Source organism: Megachile rotundata, chromosome 8 (genome assembly GCF_050947335.1).
Source record: "Megachile rotundata isolate GNS110a chromosome 8, iyMegRotu1, whole genome shotgun sequence".
Lineage (NCBI taxonomy): Eukaryota > Metazoa > Arthropoda > Insecta > Hymenoptera > Megachilidae > Megachile > Megachile rotundata.
This window is the reverse complement of record NC_134990.1, coordinates 10,272,827-10,287,861: the sequence shown is the minus strand read 5'-3', so window position 1 is coordinate 10,287,861 and position 15,035 is coordinate 10,272,827. Positions and strand designations below refer to the sequence as shown.

The window sequence follows — 15,035 nt, the reverse complement described above, 5'->3', positions numbered from 1 at the left end:
AAAAAATTTATAAATCTCTAAAAATTCTGAAGTACCCAAATTCATCTAAATTTTATATTTATTTCAATAACAATTTTATACATGAACAATAACTAACCAGATTAATTAATAATCACTTCTGTAAGGAATAACTAATAATAATAAACTAGTAATAACAATAAAATAACTAATAATAATAATAAAATAATTATACATTGCTAATTATATTAATAAAATTGTCCTAACCTATAAGTCTTTTCAACAATAATTACTTCCCAAAAAACTATTATTTATAATAGGCAAAATTTTCTGGACTGCAAAGAGGAAAATATATTCCTAATAATCTAACATATTTACATAAACAAAAATTCTACTGGGCACTAAAAATTTAAAATTAAGTATTCGTAATATAACCTTTAAATCACCAAATGATAAAATTGTAAACGAAAGTAAAATCGAATTAAGAATGGTATGAAAAAGAGAAGAAATCTCAGTTAATTAAATTATACAAAATTATTCCGTATTCTTCGAAGGGTAATCTCCTCTGCGGTATTTCTTTGTGGTTGTAGCAAAAAACTGACTAAGTACACACGAGTGCCGGCGGCTGGTACCGCGAGAAAAAAATATAACTAGCTAACCGCATTATACCCACGAAAATATATTCATACCTGACAATAAACACAGTACGAGCTGCGTTTGATTACAGGCCGCGGGTCCTATTACGATGCCAAAAACGTCTCTGGTAACGGCTACCTGTGGAGATTTCAAAAATTACTCCCGGAAATTTCTCCTGCTCTTATTATACGAAAATAAATCGCATTGTAAATTGTACCGATCGCAATTTCAATGTCTATCAAGTCGTTCGATGTTCGGACGTCGCTCCGTCAAGTTAAACAAGGTTTAATCATGTTTCATACGAATGTATCTTTTGAACGTGTCATAAAAAATGTATTATCGAGTGTTAATTAGATGGCATCGAGTCACTGAAAATATGTTTTAAAGAGAAACCGCATTATAACAGCAATTTTGATTTTTTTTTCTTTGTTATGCTTTTTTATGAAAGTTTCGAGTATTTATGGTTGCAAATTACTACATTATTACAGTTGTAATGTTTAAGCTTTAAATATATAAATTTTTAAATTGCGAAATTTATCTTCAAATTGTTTAAAAATTTGTAATATTAATATATCAAATTTTCTAATTTACAGATTTTCAAATTTTGATGTCAGATGTTCAAATTTATTAATTTATAATTCTTTAAATTTACAGGTTCAGAAATTTTCAGAATTAAACATTCTGAATTACAGAATTTTTTAGATTTATTACAGAAATTTTCAAGAAGTCAAAAATAAAAAATTATAAGTAAAATAAAGTATAAAATTCTCCCTATAAAACATTTATTTATTTCCATCAACCTCTTTATTAAATTCAAACTAATTATATATAATAATTAACCTAGTCTTCAACAGTTAAACATAATCTACCTTTCAAATGCAATAAAATTATCCAGTTGCAATAAAAACATATATAAAAACAATCACCATTTTATTTACGACAAAATATAAAATAAAAATTGACATAACTTAAATCAGAAAAAATGGCGGACCGCGCAGATTCGAACACAATGATTCACCGAACAATTTTTCATGAATTTTATAAAATTTCTTTTCACGTTAATTCCTTTATTGATTGTTCAATTATCCTGATATTATCTTGCCAGTACTTCATGTTACCGTAAGAAGAATATTTAAATAAAAAGATACTCGAATTACATTACCTATACAACACGGTGGATCGATTGTGCGGCGTTATTTATTGAACTGGCATCAGTGGGTATCTTAGGAATGGCTTCGTTAAATGCACTCAGTTCATTAACTCAATTATTATCTTATCCCTCGGAGACTCTCTCCGAATTTCTCACTCAATTTCCTTTTCTGCTTCTCCTTTATTCGATATTTGGTTCCTGTCCAGCTTGTTTCCATCTGCTTTTTTTTCGTTCAAAATAATTATTCAAAATAAGCGTATTATCCGAACGACTACAACGAAGTAATTTGTCGTGTAAAGTTAAATTCGGCGAAGAAGATACCGCTTTATCCGTGCACTTTCATGATTATTAATTCACAGAATCGCAAAAACACTGACAAGTCCCTAAACGGAATTTTTAAATTTTAATTCAAGAATTTATGATATAGGAAAATTAAAAATTTTTGTAATTTCTACATTTGAAAAATTGAAAGAAATTAATTTTGTAATTTTGTAATTTTGTGAATTTATTAATTTATTATATTGTGAATTTGTGAATTTGTAAATCTGTAAATTTGTAAATTTGTGACTTTGTAAATTCATAAACCCAAAAATTAAAAAATTAAAAAATTTGAAAGTTTAACAGTTCATAAATTTAAAAATGACATTATGCAATTTGAGACATAAAAACTTTGAGAACTTTCTGCAAAAGGTCCCAGTTAATATAAATCACCTTAAATCTTTCATCCAACACGACCAATCAAAAAATTGACCAAAAGTTCCATCAGTTTTCCTCCCATGCATCACACTTAACCTGACACCTTCTAACATTAAACTTTCACAATAACTCAAAAACTCGCATCACCTTTAATCGTTCAATAAATCACCGACGAAAATTCAAAACCAAATGGGCGATTATATCACATCAACATTAATAAGTTCCAATTCACGGCACAATTCAACAATTTTCTTGGTAGCTTGTATAATTATCGGAATCGATTCAACCGGTAGAAATGATTGAGTTCGTAAAAGTGTCTGTAAAGGCGAATTCCCATAAAAATTCATAGCGTCGTGTATCAGGTTATAATGAACATGGCAAGGTGAACTAATGTGTTCAAATTATTCATCTTGTACTTATTCGGTGGTGGTTACAAAGTAGAAAGGAGTAACCGATCCCGATTACGATTTCTCTTCTCGATGCCATGAAAAACGTCGACACTTTCACGAAACGATGCGTGCAGCTGTTCCGAAAAGAACTCCCTGTATCTGAAAATTGCCGATAAATACCGACAGGGTGGACATTTGCAGTCACAGTCACAGTCACAGACCTGTCACCTTCACGCAAAGCCTTCTATTTCGCACTGCCACCATAATTAGCCGCGACAGCTTGCTATCGAACTTCAACACCGAACATTCGAACACGTATCTGTAACTGCGACACAATGTGACGCAAGTTATGTTTCCATGGGGAATTTCGAAACATAGAAAGTGCGACATGATTCGATGACATAAACGCACCGCAAGATGGCACTTATGTTATAATAATTTGTTCCATGAATTGATTATGCAAATTTAATTATTCAATTATTATTTCATTTTGTTTAATGTTCTGCGTGGCGGGTGGGATGTGAATTTACGTGGTTTGTGGAATTGGGGAGATGCGGGAATTTTAAAAATGTGGTTTTAGATTTTTAGAAATTTTGGGAATTTGAGAAAATTAGGAAGACTGCGAATTTGGGGATTTTTGAAAGTTTTGGAATTTAGGGTATCTTAGGAATTTTGAAAATTCTGGGAATTTTTGAAATTTGGGGAATTTGGGAAAATTTAGAATGTGGAGAATTTTGAGAGTTTTGAAAACTTTAATAATATTAAAAATTTTGTAATTTTTCAAATTTACAATTTTTTTAATTTAAAAGTTTAGAAATAACAAATATAAAAAATTAAAAATTCTCTAACTAAAACACTTAGAAATGATCAAAACTATGACTAAAATTTTCAAATTTTTAATTCTTCAATTACAGAATACCAGACACCTCACAGGATTTTATTTGCAATTATTAAAATTAAAAAATTAAAAATTGAATTTATAAAATTGCACTTATTTTCCTACTCATCACGTGATTTTAATATATCCTTTTATGATATAATTGTTCTCCATATTAACTCTTATAATAACTACAACACAACCCACATTATATTAAAGTGTTCTTGTAAAACATTATCCCAAACGTGTAACATCAAAAACAAGAAGTAATTATATTTATACATTATTAACATGCATGTTGCTGAAGAATTACACCCTATCGGTCCTTAAATGATTCAAAGATTAAATTCCGTTTTTCATTATCCATTATCGAACAAGATGGCCTTTTCATCAAAAAGAACAGCGCCGTGGTTATTTCGATGGTGAAACCCAGCCTAAAGGTAGCACTTTGCGTTTCAATTGCTACACCGAAACTTTAAACCGACAATTTATGCGAATAATGTTTCGAAATTGTTAAAACAACGTGTTCCTCGATGAAGGAGAAAACAACAGCTCGCAGCAACGGACTCGCGTGCGTCGGCTTGTATCGGGAACAAAGTTGATCTCCTCCAAAATGATTGATTTTATGTAAAAACGAATAAATGCCCGGGGAGAAGACATATTAAAATCATTCGAGGTAAGGGAATTCACCACGGAAGCTATAAACGATCAACGAACGATTTTTATTATCTTGGAGAACTTGAAATACATAAATGGTATATGTATTATAGGTTATGTGTGTATGACAATACCTATATGCATATTTTTGCATTATAAACTCATGTATATACCCATGTATTTATATGTATTTATTTATTATAGCATTTTTATTTTGTTTATGCAAATTTGTATTGAAAATTTTGTCAGTTTAAAAATTTGTATGTTGTAAACTAACAAAATTTTTATATTTTTAAATTTCTAAGTTTCTGAATTTTTAAATTCATAATTTCTTACATTTTCCAAGTTAGAAATTTAGGGATTGGAAAATTAGAAATTTGCAAACCTAAGGATTTAGAAAATTTTAAATTTAGAATTTGCAAGTATTGAAATTTGAAAAGTTGACAATTTGGAAATATTCATCACAAATAATTGTTATAATGCAGTGTAGTATATACTAGTACATAGTGTAATGTACTATAATATGCTGTATGTGGTTTATTATAATTTATATTAATGTATACAAGATTTAATAACTAACATAATATACATTGTGGTTTGTAATACAAATTCTGCACTTAACATTATAATATATTACACATGTAATATTATATACTTATGATATCAATTAAATACAGAAATTATATATACTACAGTGTAACATTATACATACATGTATCGTTACATTGTAAGTTTATTAACAAATAATTGAGCAGACTAAATTTGCACAGTTCCATATTAATATTATGTGGTATACAATAAAGCAAATTGTGAATAGTGTATAGTGTTTAATTTATAGTTCATAATATATGTATGATACATACTACGTAATGTACAATGTATAATATGTAGTGCTTAACGTACAGTGTATAATACAGAGTGTAGTGTTTAATGTAAACAACGTAATGCATAATTTTAGTGTAAAATGTATAAAGTATAATGTATAATCTACAGTATATAAAATGTGGTGTATATTGTATAGTGTATATGCATATTCTATAGTGTGTTATATAGAATATAATGAGCACTGAATAATGCATAAGGTATAGTATTTAATATAAACTATGCAGTTCATAATATTTAGTGTAAAATATGTAGTTTACAGTGCATAATGTATAGTGTATAATACATGGTGTATAATACATAAGTGGGTACTATGTAATGTATAGAGTATAGTGTTTAATATAAACTACACAGTGCATAATATTCAGTGTATAGTAAAACAAAATGTTTGAGCAATATTTCAAGCATAACCCCGTCGATACGTGTCGGAATAACCGAAGCATCGGACAGGACGTGAAACCGCGTATAAACGGTCGAGGCACGAATCGAATAGCCGGTGTTGTTTGTCAAAAGTGAACGCGAGGTCTCGGACGGTGGAAAAAAGGCACGTTGCGTTGCTGTACGTTGCTGTAAGTCCGTAAATGGCGTACAGCTGCAAATACGCGGCAGCAAGTGCGCGTATCGAGAGAAAAGAAACGGGGGCCCGCGTAAGAATCATCCGGATCAGATATTTCAGTATCTCGACTGTGGCTGGCTCTGCTCGTTTTTGGAGTTTGCCATCGACTCGAGACCAGAACCGGAACCCCTTCGCCAATGTGGCTACGACACCGGTGATTCCTGGAAGCTTATGGTCTTTATGCCGTCCTCAACCACTGCTGCACCATGTGTTCCATAGATTACACTGTTATAGGGGCTCTCTGAACATGAAGATGTTCATAGACGCGGGAAATATAATTGCATGTTGAAGAGCTTTGTCAATAGACATATGTATGTTTGTATACAGGTACTTCCTTTACTTTTAGTATACATTATATAGTACTACTTGTATTATATATTTTTAAATATTATAAATTATTTTTTTAACATATATTTTTACATATTATTTTCATAATTTTAATCATTTATATTATTTTTTCTTATTTTATATTATATTAAAAAATTTAATGCGATATTAAATAATGGTTAATATTTTAAAAATATATACTTTAAATATTTTTATTATATTGTTTTATTTAATATTTTTTTATTTTCTTATTTTTATAATATGGAATACTTATTGTCAGTGTAATTTACCACCATTTAAACAAAGTTTTCACCTGTTATACCTACACATTAACACGAGTGTACTGATCATCGGTGAAAAAGAAAGAATACAGCTGCCGCTGCACAGAAGTAACAAATACTTATAGTACCGATAAAAAGTTGTCCACCTAATTAATTCTCAATTAATAGCGATCGATCGCCATGAAAGGGAAAAGATTTCTTCACGATCGAAAGCTTTCGTCCGCAATTAACAGCAATTACATCGGATAGCAATAACGCTCGATAAATCCACAATGCCGGTGGAAAAACAGGCAGGCGAGTAATCGTGCGGGCAAATAAATCGGTGTATTGAGTCGATCGTTCGAGGCAGATAAAGTTAAGGGGAAAGAAAAACGGGAGGTGTTTAATGGTTAATTGGATACACGACGGAGACGAGAAAACGTTAACGGTAACACGGTTAAATAACTGGGTCGATCGCGCGAATCCGATTTCGAGCCGATCCGATACAAAAGAATTACGAAAATTGATTTTCAAATAAACGCGCCACTCGCTCGCGATATATCAGCTGCCATGACAGTTTCGAATTAAAGTTCGAAATGCGTTATGGGACTGACCTAAAATTGTGCCTTATGGTACGATGTTCTTTATGTGTAACATACGAATGATATTCTGGAATAATTAGCATTCATTCTTTTTAATATATTTGGGAATATTTTTTAATTCTGTAGATTGGTAGCAATGGGAAGTAATGGTTATTTGTGCAATTTTGTGTTTGAAGTTGAAAGCAATAAATATAATAAAAATATATTATATTTTTGGGAGAATGAATTCGAAAAATTTTAATTTTCAAAAATATATATTTATGAATTGTGAAACTCTTTTATGACTATCTGAAATTTTCGAAATTTCAAAATTGTAGTACACAGTTTAAAATGCCTAAATTAATGAATTCTCAATTTTCTAAATTTTCAAGTTTGCAAATTCCCAAATTCTAATTTTCAAGTTTGCAAATTCCCAAATTCTAATTTTCTAATTTCCAAATTATCAAATTCCAAAATTCTCAAATTCCAAAACTCTCAAATTCCAAAATTCTCAAATTCCAAAAGTTTCAAATTCCAAAACTCTCAAATTCCAAAACTCTCAAATTCAAAAATTCTCAAATTCCAAAATTCTTAAATTCCAAAATTCTCAAATTTCAAAATTCTCAAATTCCAAAACTCTCAAATTCCAAAATTTTCAAATTCCAAAACTTTCAAATTCCAAAATCCCCAAATTCAAAAATTCCCAAATTCCAGAATCCCCAAATTCCAGAATCCCTAAATTTCAAATTTCCAAAATTTCCAAATCCTCAAATTTCCCAAATTCTCCAAATCTCAAACTCTACTACATTAAATACTAACAAATCCAAACTACTTATTTCCCTAGAAAATAATTTTTTACACAAATTGACACAAATCTGTTCAATTACAAAAATAAATCTTCAACAGCTACCAAACTACCCGCATGTAGAAAAAGATACTACGTAATTAAGATTCCGTTTCCGGACTTCAATTGGCGGCAATTTCAAAAGCGAAGTTCGATTAAAAAACGCACCTCGTAATTTCGTCAGCCTGTGTACCCGTATTTGATCGACGTGCAGACTTCGCTCGTGCCAAAATGGATCGAGAGAATGAATAATTGCAGTGGACGCGATTGCTCGTCTGAGAGAGTGATCCGATTACAGCACCTGTTGATGTTTCGGAACTTTTCACGACGAGAGACACATAGGGACCTGTTTCACGTCGAGTTCCAATATGGTATATCTGTATATAAATTGATGAGTACTATTGGTTTCACTAGGAAAAAATTGTTAGGTATTATTCAGAAATTTTGAATTTGGAAATTTGGAAATTTGGAATTTGAAAACTTGAAAATTAGGAAGTTTGGAATTTTGGTATTGTAGATTTGAGATTTTGGGAATTTTTAATTTGAATTTGGGAATTTGGGATTTGGGGAATTTGGGATTTGGGGAATTTGGGATTTGGGGAATTTGGGATTTGGGGAATTTGGGATTTGGGGAATTTGGGATTTGGGGAATTTGGGATTTGGGGAATTTGGGATTTGGGGAATTTGGGATTTGGGGAATTTGGGATTTGGAGAATTTGGGATTTGGGGAATTTGGGATTTGGGGAATTTGGGATTTGGGGAATTTGGGATTTGGGGAATTTGGGATTTGGGGAATTTGGGATTTGGGGAATTTGGGATTTGGGGAATTTGGGATTTGGGGAATTTGGGATTTGGGGAATTTGGGGTTTGGGGAATTTGGGATTTGGGGAATTTGGGATTTGGGGAATTTGGGATTTGGGGAATTTGGGATTTGGGGAATTTGGGATTTGGGGAATTTGGGATTTGGGGAATTTGGAATTTGGGGAATTTGGGATTTGGGGAATTTGGGATTTGGGGAATTTGGGATTTGGGGAATTTGGGATTTGGGGAATTTGGGGTTTGGGGAATTTGGGATTTGGGGAATTTGGGATTTGGGGAATTTGGGATTTGGGGAATTTGGGATTTGGGGAATTTGGGATTTGGGGAATTTGGGATTTGGGGAATTTGGGATTTGGGGAATTTGGGATTTGGGGAATTTGGAATTTGGGGAATTTGGGATTTGGGGAATTTGGGATTTGGGGAATTTGGGATTTGGGGAATTTGGGATTTGGGGAATTTGGAATTCGGAATTTGGGGAATTTGGGAATTTGAGAATTTGGAAATTTGGAAATTTGGAAATTTGGAAATTTGGAAATTTTGAATTTGAAAATTTGGGAATTTGAAAGCTTGCAAATTGAAATTATAAATGTATAATAATTCTAAATTAAAAAACGCACTAATTCAAAAACCTAAAAATCAAAGATTATAGAACCACCATTTTCCATAACCGCGCGCTCACTTAAGGGATGAAAACGGGTCATTCAATTTAAAAACCTCCAACAGATTGGTCAATTAATTAAAACCATACAAGTCACGTACCGTTCCGATATAATAAAGAAATAAAACGATATCCGGCAAAGTTACATTTGTTTGTAAGGTAATAAAAATTTATCTTGTAGCAGGTGGTCTAAAACGTTTGCACAATACGGCAAGGTATAAGCACGTATAGACACGGGTATCCCGAAGCCGTTTGTCTCAATCCTTGCAGGCACGCTTTCACCAAGATCGAATTTCTTATCTTCTTTCGTGACTGGATCGGAAAAAAATTAAATGACTCCGTAATCTTTCGTACGGTCATTCTTGAAATTATAGCATTGTTCGATCGTTTTACATTACCTTGTCTTACATAAAGGCAATAATAGTTGATGATGGACAGGTGGACTTAAAATGATCATATAAGGAATAACACTGAAATATGAAACTTTTCCTTTACTTTCAAACATTTTCATCTTTCGAGTTTCAGGATTTTATTACCCGTGCACGTTCAATTAACTCCGACAAAATTTCGTTCGAGTTAACTCCTACGGAATTTAATTAACATATTTATGATTTTGTTAATTATGCCAGATGTAATTAATGTATGTATGATTTAATTGTTTATACAAAATTTAATTAACTTGTGTAATTTAATTAATTATTCAAAAAGATTAAATTAATCTGTGTGGGATTTAATTAATTGTACGAGATATAATTAACCTATGTATGATTTTTGTAAATATATAAATTAATCCTTGTAACATTAGCTAGTTATTTGTATCATACTGTTGTTATATCTTAGGAACAAAAATAAATTATTTTCATTATAAAAATTGTATTTCTGTAAAACGGATAAGTAAGGTACAATACTTACATATGAAGACATATTTTTAACTTTTATATATGTATGTACATAATAACAAATATTCAGTATTGTATAACTCATGCATTAACCAGTTTATTATAGAAATTCTATTATATGATGAATTTTGGACTGCATATTATTGGAGCATTTCAGGGTGTCAGAAGCAATTGGGGGTGTGAGCAGTCGAGAGTCTGGGGCAGCCTGAAGTTTGGGGGCAATCGTGAGTCTGGTGAGGTGAGCCCGGTGAGTTCAGAGCAAGCATGGGTGTGGGGCAGTCTGGGTTGTGAAGTAATCAAGGGTCTGGGGCAATGAAAGGTGTAGGACAATCGAGGTGTGTGGCAATCAGGGGCATACTGATGAGTTTGAGGCATCAAGGGTGTGGGGCAGTTAGGGAGACACTGATGAATTTGGGGCAGTCAAAGGTGTGGGGGCAGTTAGGGGCACACCGATGAGTTTGAGGCAATCAAGGGTGTGGGTCAGGGCAGTCGGGGCACACCGGTGGGTTTAGGGCAATCGAGGGTGTGGGCAGGGCAGTCAGGGACACAGTTTAGGGCAATTAAAGGGTTTGGAGTCAATATAGTATGGGGGCAGTCCGGCTTTGGGGCACTCTTATAGAGTTTGGGGGCGAGCACTCTCATGAGTTTAGGACAGTCAGGGGCTTGGGGCATCTTACAAAAGTTCGGGCAGTCAGGGAACTTTGGGCACTCGCGGGTTGGGGCAGTCAGGGGGATTTTAAGGGCGATCCGCTGGGTCTAGGGCAATCCGGGACAATTCCTCCTATACAAGCTTCCTTCGTAATTCCACCATGATGGTGTAAACAGGGCAAACTATATGACAGTGGTATTCCACAAACAGCTGCAATAAGCGTACCATCCGTGGAATATCACCAGGGCTTTTGTAAACGGGACGTAGGTACAAAACCAACACGCTATCCCTAACATCAAAAACAGAAGCATGTCTCCGCTTACTTCGTTATAGGTTGCACTTATATACGCTAAGCAGAATCATGCCTGCCGTCTCCGTCTGGCGGCCGTATATTAATATTCGCGGGAGACCATTTTAATTGCGGGAATAGCGACTCGCGACTAGCCACCTAGCGGCCGCGTGTGAAGCTCGCGGCCTGCTTACGCAGTCGTCGCAACGTACGCTTATCTCTATAGTTCAAGCAAAAATTATCACACCGCTAGAGAAAAGAAATAATCGAACAGTTCAATTTTCTTCAAATAATTGAACAATTTATAACGTATATTAATTATGTAAGAAGGTAAATGATTTATACAGTTTATATATTAATTTATACAGTCATGTTTAAATTTTGTCCAGACTTCAATTTTCAAAATATTTCAGAAAGTATTCTTTACTATCTTAATTTTCAAGGATGTTTTCACTGTTTTTATATAAATTACCAGTAACAATATATATTATATTGTATACACAACTGTACAACATGAAGCTTCTTAAAAATATCATATTTTAGATTATTCAACATATTAATAGATTAATAAAAATTAACTTATTATAACTTTAACATTAAACAAATAATTCAACATTAACTTCAACATTAAACAAATACGTGTTAAGTATAATAATATTTAAATATTTTATTTAAACTTATTCATCCTATACATGAACCTTCTTAAAACTACCACATATTTAAATAAAAATGAACCTATCACAACATTAATAAAAAATAATTATAAAAAAAAAATATACCCTAAATTTTGCACCCCTCCAACATACACATACATATGTATAAAACTTGAAAACATTTAGTTCCAATAAAAATTCAAAGATCGTCTTCTCACATTTTTAAACCGATCACCCTTGAAACCGGAAATTGACGACAAGACATAAGTCTGTTATCAACGGAAGAACGCAGGTGTATAAAAAAGAAAAGAATTAGGGTCGCACGTGCGTGAGAAAAGTCATCCCCTGAAGAAGAAACTGGAGGAACACCTTAAACAATGTCTTAGGGGAAGAAATTCTAGTAAATGGCACTTGTCGCGGCGAAATATGCGGGAAGAACTTAACGTACTTTCGAATTAATCGTTGGTATAAAACGCACGTGTGTTTTGTGCAGTGTAATGCTTTCTTTTATTCTTTTTCGGTATTTGTGTTGTTTTGAGCACGTGTCTTCCGCTCTGATGGCCATTTTGTTCAACGGACGCTAAGGTGTGTTATGACAAAATGGCGTCTGGGATTGTTATTTATTTTGTGTTTGAAACTGTGATACTATTGTCTTAATTTTTCTTTTTTATCGTTTTCAAGAATTTGTGTTAAAATATGTTCAAGTTGAATTTTTGAAATTCCAAATTTCTAATATTTCAATTTTTTTTTTGAGATTTGAAAATAAAAATAGTAATAGAAATAGAAATATAGAAATATAGGAAAATAGAAAAATAAAAAAATAGGAAAATAGAAAAATAGAAAAATAGAAAAATAGCAAAATAGAAAAATAAAAAAATAGAAAAATAGAAAAACAGAAAAACAAAAAAAAAGAAATACAGTAAAATACAAATATACTAGGAAAAAAACTTCTCATCAGAGTTCACCAAATAAAAAATCAAAAACTTTGAAAATTCAAAAATCTGTAAATATGAAAAACTGTAAAATGGCTATCTAACCAAAACGGCTATAAAACCGAAGTAATGCAGCAAGTTTCCCACGGTAGACCAGTTGTTTTTGATATGCGGGTAGAAATAACAAATAGTTTCTGTTGATTGGTTCACACGGTCCATCGGCTCGCCGTTAAATGGAAGACGAAAGAGAATAAAAAGGAAATGGTGGACAATCGACGGTACACCTGCAAAACGCATGTACTTACGTATAATTAAATAGATCGTTGTCGGCCCGTATTTTTTATGATACCTCGAACATCGCGAAACGTTTATGAATATTCAGTGTCCGATGGCGCGTAAGATGGCGCCGATAATCTACTGGATTCAACTTCCGGTTTACACGTCTCGCGTTACTTTTTCCTCGTTTTCGTTTGATATACGTCTGCATATGATATGAGGCAAAACGAAACTGATTTCTATAGCTTGATTACGTTGTTGCTTCTTGACGCAAATTATCAGCGGTATGAAAGTAAAAATTAAATTAGCACATTAACATTTCTCGTTATATAAATAATCTTGTAATTAGTACGTTTTTAATGTACAAATACTTATGTTAATTTAAATATGGTTGTACTGCAATGTATAGAAGTTCTTATTAAAAGTAAAAGAGAACGATAATATATTAAGTATGTGGAGAAATAGTAATTGTGCAATTGCACGGCGATATATCGCGAGGTCATAAGACACGTTCGACTTTAACCTATACTCTATGTATACTGGTATATGACACATGTATATACAAGATATAGCAATTTAACGATTAATAATTTAACTTATGGCGATATAACGCGAGGTTACCAAACGAGTTCAATTTTAACTTATATTCTATGTATACTGGTATATGACACATGTATATACAAGATATAGCAATTTAACGATTAATAATTTAACTTCCGGCGATATAACGCGAGGTTATCAAATACGTTCGATTTTAACCTATACTCTATGTATACTGGTATATGATACATGTATATACAAGATATAGCAATTTAACGATTAATAATTTAACTTCCGGCGATATAACGCGAGGTTATCAAATACGTTCGACTTTAACGTATACTCTATGTATACTGGTATATGATACATGTATATACAAGATATAGCAATTTAACGATTAATAATTTAACTTCCGGCGATATAACGCGAGGTTACCAAACGAGTTCGATTTTAACCTATATTCTATGTATACTGGTATATGATACATGTATATACAAGATATAGCAATTTAACGATTAATAATTTAACTTCCGGCGATATAACGCGTGGCCATATAACACGTGGTCGTATAACGTGTTTAAGTAAAACTTATATTCTGTGTATGCATCATGTACAGAATGTATAACACAGCGATATAAGGTCTACCAATTTAACTGACGGCGATATAACGCGAGACCATACAACGCGCAACAACACATCGCGTAACGCGGTACATTTTACCAACGACAGCTTCCGTTCTCTTCTCGTTACAATAAACCTCCCGACTCCGCGAAATAATAAAAAGATCTTTGTTCAGAATTTATGGAGTGGCCTGTTAATAAAAATGACCACCTCCGACGTATTTTACGACCTATCGCCCGCGAAAGAGACGAAAGGATTGACGAAAAGAGCAACGAAGAAGAGAGTGGTTAACGGAGAAAGACGTAACTGTTGTACGCGATGAAGAAGGTCGGAAGACGAAGAAGAAGGTGGAGTAGAGCACGAGCCATGCGGCTCCCGCACCATCTGTTGCACCGTAGACGGTACACGGTACACGTTCATGGGGACACCATATGCTCTCTCTCTATTGCATCGGTACCTACAGCCGTTCCGATGCAGGCATACCTCGCATACGTAATGTTCTACCGGTTTTCTCAATCACACCGTTTCATCATGATTTCCGTAAGCCGTGTGCCGTGTGCCGTGTACAGTCAATTGCAAATCTGCCTTGACTACGATGAATACGGCGATAAAAGGAGATTGTGACTCCTATTCATTGATTTCTAGGAACTTTCGAAAATCGGAATATTTGATCAAGATTTTTGGAGACTTCGGGATTTCGAGGTTATAGATGGAGATGTAGGGATTTTGGGAATTCACAATTTGAAGATCTAGGGATATCAGAATTTACGGATTTGATAGTCTGGAAATTTGACAACGTCGACATTTAGAAATCTAGGAATTTTAG

At 33.0% G+C, this 15,035-nt stretch overlaps 1 protein-coding gene and 1 long non-coding RNA gene across 2 annotated transcripts in view; both read right to left on the bottom strand.

Annotated features, from left to right (window-relative positions):
* LOC105662092 (uncharacterized) overlaps positions 1-15,035 on the bottom strand; it is an 83,171-nt gene that overhangs the window by 63,906 nt on the left and 4,230 nt on the right. The window lies entirely within an intron of this gene.
* LOC143264974 (uncharacterized) lies at positions 295-3,376 on the bottom strand. Its single transcript, XR_013038998.1, has 3 exons — positions 2,456-3,376; positions 1,757-1,964; positions 295-732 (listed from the first exon to the last, which is right to left on the bottom strand). It is a non-coding gene; the product is annotated as an uncharacterized LOC143264974 (long non-coding RNA).